This window comes from Balaenoptera borealis (genome assembly GCF_965194805.1).
Source record: "Balaenoptera borealis genome assembly, chromosome: 2".
NCBI lineage: Eukaryota > Metazoa > Chordata > Mammalia > Artiodactyla > Balaenopteridae > Balaenoptera > Balaenoptera borealis.
In genome coordinates, this window is record NC_138867.1 from 95,388,630 (window position 1) to 95,394,629 (window position 6,000).

Below are 6,000 nucleotides of genomic sequence, written 5' to 3' on the forward strand. Positions count from 1 at the left end.
GGCTCAAGTCTATGAGCCTTCACATACTTCTCCCTGTCTGTGTAACCCTCCCTGATACAGCGTGTGTGTTCTCGCTGAATTGTCAAGGCAATCTATTCAGAAAAAATGATCAGACTGGTGGTTTGACAAATAAGAGTCCTGGAAGATGTGAGGCTTGGAGCCCCTGCATCAATGGGTATGACACGAGGAATTCTTTCCTCACTGTCACTGTTGTGAGAGGCCCTGCTGGGCATGCCCTATTTCAGTTCCTTAGGCCAGAAAACAACAACAACAAAAAAGCCCTGTCAATGACGCTTTCTAATACTTCTTCTATTAAATATGTCACAAGTCAGTGAACCCAGAAATGGAAAATATAATGTCACAGATATTTCTTATTTTGAACTGTTAGAAATACTTTGAATTTTTTTCCCCCCGACCTAGGCTTTTCTCCAGTTATGGGTTTTCCTCTCACCCAATGTTCTTGCTGTCCCTACATGGTAGTGGGGGAGGGGAAGCAGCTACAAAAGTAATTAGAAACTAGTGGGCCTGCTCATCCTGGCAGTGTTAGCACCACTGGATTGGAGCTCGCTCAACTTCAGATCCAGCTAAAAGTTGAGTGTGAGGAAGGTAGTGGTCCACAGACCCCAGCCAAGTAGGAAGCTGAACAGAGGGAGACTTCCACTCCAGGCCTCCCACTTTCTTAATAACTTGCCTCCTCTCTCCTTGTTAGGAAAGCAACTCTTGCCTCTCTCCATAGCCCAGCTATTTAGTTATTAATTTCCCTGCGGTCATCTACCGTGGCCAAAAAAAAAACAAAAAAGAAAAATCTGGAAACAAGATTTTTCTTGTTAATCAATCCTAACACTTAAAATAAATATTTGGGGGCAGGGATACCTAGTGCCCTTAGCTAAGGTAAAAGAAGGAAAATACTTGAGGACTTTAACTCAAAGAAAAAATGAACATGCACTGTGGGATATTTTGCGGATATGAGGGACAAGGGACTCAGGTCACAGAACAAACTGTGTTCCCACCCCTGCTCTGAGGCAAGGCCACCTATCACCTCTGCTAAAACTGGGGAGTTACTGAGCCCTCAGTCACGCAGGCCAACACCTCACGTGCTTATAGAGACTGTGGCCACCAGCCCTCCTCAGATGGAGGGTGAGGGATGGGACGTGACAGTAAAGTAAAGATATCGGCATCTTCACTGTAAAGAAAGAATCAAAACTGCTTTAGGAAGGAGACATTTGGTACAACATACAACAAAAATCTAACACCTTCTGGTCATAACATTCTAAATCTACATTATTCTGTCTAAAAGCCCAGAATATTCACCATGCCATCAACCATCCCTTTCAGGGGGCTAGAGTAGATGCAGCCTGTCTCTTCGGTTTTTACACATATAATGTGATGACGTGTCACTCTGAGTCTGACTACCTATCATCCCTCTAGCTCATTCATTCTCACTTTCATTTGTTATACTGCTTATAAATGGAATTGTTAGGTCAAACATTCATATTTTGGGGAATATAAGTCCAAAATTAGCCTTTCTGTTGGATAAAATCACGGTGCTTCAGAGAGAAAACTGACAGTGACTAGATAAAAGGCTTTAAGTGAGCCAATATTTTTATTTTTGAATTTGGAGGGGGAAAAATATATACTATAAGGAAGTTTTGGCATCCCTTAAATATGACTGCAATAGGGCATTTTCACTTACTTTCTTTAAAACCTTAATTTTATATTACATGTATATGTTCTAAACCATGTTCAGGGAGTTTGAGGATTATAATTCACTTAACAGAGAGCACTGGCAACAAAGGTGTTATTGCTCTTAAATTAGGCTGCAGCGGAGAAAAAAAGGTAACAAAAATTTTCTAGTGATTGGGCAATATCCCCAGTGTGAAATCCTTTGTACCTTCATTAGATTCCTGTCCCCTCTCTTTCCTAGAAAGAATCACATTAAGAGGATATTTTTTCTGTATCAATAATAAAGAGAACCTGAAAGATTAGTAAAAAGCCAAATACTGCTTTTTAAGAAGCAGTGTTTGATTTTATTTGAAGATTAAATGTTTAGAGGAAAAACCCCTTGCAACAGTATTTAATGAAAACTTGTTTATAAAAAGGATGAAAATAAAGGTATAACGTGTTTTCATTTCTGGCTTTGATAATTAGAAAACTATAAATTAAAATGATTTGGGAAAAACAAAAAACACCAGCAAGAAAGCATAAAAATGAGAAAGCACAAAAATGAGAAAGCACAAAGCAAGCAGTCCAAAGTAAAATGTAACATGACAGCCTGACAATTGCACAAGATGGTTTAATTTATACTCTTCAAGAACAGAAACTATAAGATTGAGTTCAACACAAAATGCATCCATGTGCTTTTTACAAAAGACATAAAATTATAGAAAAAAGTCAAAACCCAAATTACAGCAGATAATTTAGGCTAGTGCAAACAAACAGAAACAGTGGTAGCAATATTCATTTCAGATTAATGGAATTTAAGAGAAACAATAAGAAGTTATAAAAGGAAGACTATGTTAGATTGATCACTGACGAGAAAGCTGACATGAATTGTATACACTAATGAGCAAAGCATGTAAAGCAAACCTATCAGAAATAAAAGAAAAAATAATTGTTGTGGTAGATTTTAAGATCCCTTTCAGCCTGGAGGGATCCAATGAGCCAAAAATTAATAGTCATTGTATCAAGAAAAATAAATATTATCAGAATTGGCCTAAGAACTAACAGAAACATGAAAGATGTACTTTTTAATAAATGACCTGGAGGAACTAGGTAGGCATTTTTAAAAAGATAATACTAGTTCCATGCTTTACATCATACAAAGATTAAACTCCAAATGAATCAGAGAGCTCAAAGTGAAAACTAAAACTACTCAAGTATTAGAACACAACATGGATGAATTTCTCTAAAACCTAGGTATAATGAAAGGTTTTCTAGACTCCAGAGGCAATAAAAGACTGATAAATTTGGCTACATAAAAATAAAAGAACTATTGCATAGCAATAGAAGAAAAGATGGTAGGCAAACTTAAAAGAAGGTGATTAAACTGGAAGAAATATTTGCAACATTTATCACAAAGGACCAAAATCTCTAATATAGAGAAAGAATTCCTAAAATTGAGAGAAAAAGTTCTAAAACCCTGATAGAAAATAGAAAAATGGGCAAAAAACAGATGACTTACCAAAAAGGGATATAAACTGATTCTTAAACAGATCACAAGATATGCATTTCATTCATGAGAAATGCAAATTGAAACTACACTGATATACCACTTCTCACCCATTAAACTGGCAAATATTAAAAGTTTGACATCCTAGTTTTCTGGGAAGTGGGTATATAAGCACTTCAATACTTTGCAGGTGGGAATGTCAAAGGGTCCAACCCTCTGGAAGGAAATTTGACAGTATTTAAGGAAACTACACTGGATTTCTTTTTGAACCAGAAATCCTTCGTTTAGGTTTTTTCTCTGAAGATTTAACTTCAACATTATGAAAGTATATACAAACAAGGTCATAAATTATAGCATTACTTGTAATTGCAAAACATCAGATACAATGTAAATGCTGACATTTTAAAATGTTTGTTCAGAATGGAACACTACGCAGCTGCATAAAAGACCAACGAAGATCTCCCTGAACAAATAGGGAATGACTTCCAGGATTTACTGATAAATGTCAAGAAAGTGAAGTGTAACCGTATATATATGTAACAGTATATATATATGTATAAAAAGAAGGAAAAATAAGAAAAATACACCTATTTTTGCAAAAAAGAAATGCTGGAAGGATGAGCCAGAAAGTAATGAAACTACACCTACAGGGTACAGGTGGGAATAGGGTGGAAGGGATGGGGAGGAGTAGCTGACACTTATCCATGCATATTATTAACAATTTTTACTTTTTGAATCATGTTAATATTTTTGTGCTCAAAAAATTCTATCAACAAGAATATGGGGAAAAAAACCTAAAACAGAACACAAATAAAATAAACCTCATTGTATTTCAAAAGAAAAATAGAACCATATCAAAGTGCGTGTGTTGAGGGGGGAATAACCTTAGTAATATTTTACAATTTTTTATTTTGTACTAGTCATAAATTTACAGAAAAGCTGCAAAAAAAAGAGTTCCCTTATATCCCTTACTCTACTTTCCCTAATGTTAACATCTTACGTAACCAGAGTATAATTATAAAAACAAATTGGGGCTTCCCTGGTGGCGCAGTGGTTGAGAATCTGCCTGCCAATGCAGGCGACACGGGTTCGAGCCCTGGTCTGGGAGGATCCCACATGCCGCGGAACGACTGGGCCCGTGAGCCACAACTACTGAGCCTGCGCGTCTGGAGCCTGTGCTCCGCAACAAGAGAGGCCGCGACAGTGAGAGGCCCGCGCACCGCGATGAAGAGTGGCCCCCGCTCGCCGCAACTGGAGAAAGCCCTCGTGCAGAAACGGAGACCCAACACAGCCAAATAAATAAATAAAGAAAGAAGCTTTCATTTAAAAAAAAAAAAAAATTAACATCGGGACAGTATCAACTAATCAACAGACCTTTAATAACCTCAGTCTAAAGAAATTTATTAGGCTTGCTTTTCGCAGTAGAGTGGGTTAGCGTTTCTGAAACTATTTTCTGTATAGTGGAGGTTGAGAAAATGAGTAAATCTATTGGGACCAGGTTTCTCACTGTTGAAGAAGGGAGTTACCAGTGCAGAATGGCATTAGGCTGGGAATAACCTTGTGCCACGGCAACAGAATTGGAGGCGTCAGTATGGACTCATGGATACAGAAATAGATAGAGATATATTTTTAAATAAACATATGTTTGTGTGCTTGCTTCCTAATTCTGTTTACCAAAAACACCTAGAAGCAAAAAAAAAAAAAAAAAAAAAATCCCAAACCTAGTGCTCCAATCTTGTATTCTTAAAATAAGTCTCTGCTAAACACTGAATACCATCCTCCTTGTAGAAATGCAGATTCCAGGAGTAGGGCAGGGAAGTTTCAGATGAGCCTGGACATCTTATGCCTGAGAGTAAGAAATATTCAAGTGAGAACATGAGGACATAAAAGGCACAAAGGCCAGCCTGAAGCTGCACACATCATAAAATCATAAATCTGGGATAACTGGAGCATCAAAAATACTGAATATTAATAGTTTATAACCCATTAAATTAAAAAAGAATGCATGAATCCACGCTTAATAAATAAAAAAGCAACACTCTTCCTTATAGTGGGTGAAAGTTTGTGGAGAACAGTGTGGATTTTTACAAAGTATCAAAATATCTCCCAATACATTATTCTACTAATTACAAAGGGTTAATTGTAAGTTTACTGTTGAAAGAAAAAAAGTAAAGAAAAACCTAATGACCACTTCCTTAACCAAGGAAACGAAGTAACATCACCAATAATGGTTCAGGTCAATGTCATATGCCTCCTGATATGATGCAATAAGGAGGATGCATCATGTGTATGATATTCCTGCCAAAAATTCACACCTGAATCTAGTGATGAGGAACTAGCAGACAGTCCAAAGACACAGACCCCCAAAAAATGCAAATTGACTTTTTTTAAAAACCAACCTATACTCTTCAAAACTGTCAATTTTAGAAAAGACAAAGAAAGCCTGAGGAAATATTCCAGATTAAGAGAAACTGAATATATATATAACAACTAAATGCTAGTCATGTTTCTGGATTAGATCCTGGACCAGGAGAAAAAACAAATTATGAAGGACATTTACAGGGAAAACTGGCAAAATCTGAATACAGACTATGGATTAGGTAATGGTTTTGTATCAATCTTAAATTTTCTTATTTTGCTAAAGATATTGTGACTATAAATGACAAGGCTTTGTTCTTAAAAAATACACATTTAAGAATTTATCATAAAGGAGCTTAATGTCTTCAGCTTACTCCCAAATGATCCAGAAAAATATCACCTGTCGTGAGGCAGAAAACGGGGAGGGAGTGGGGGAGTTGAAGGGAGACTGATAAAGCACTATGGAAAAAAAT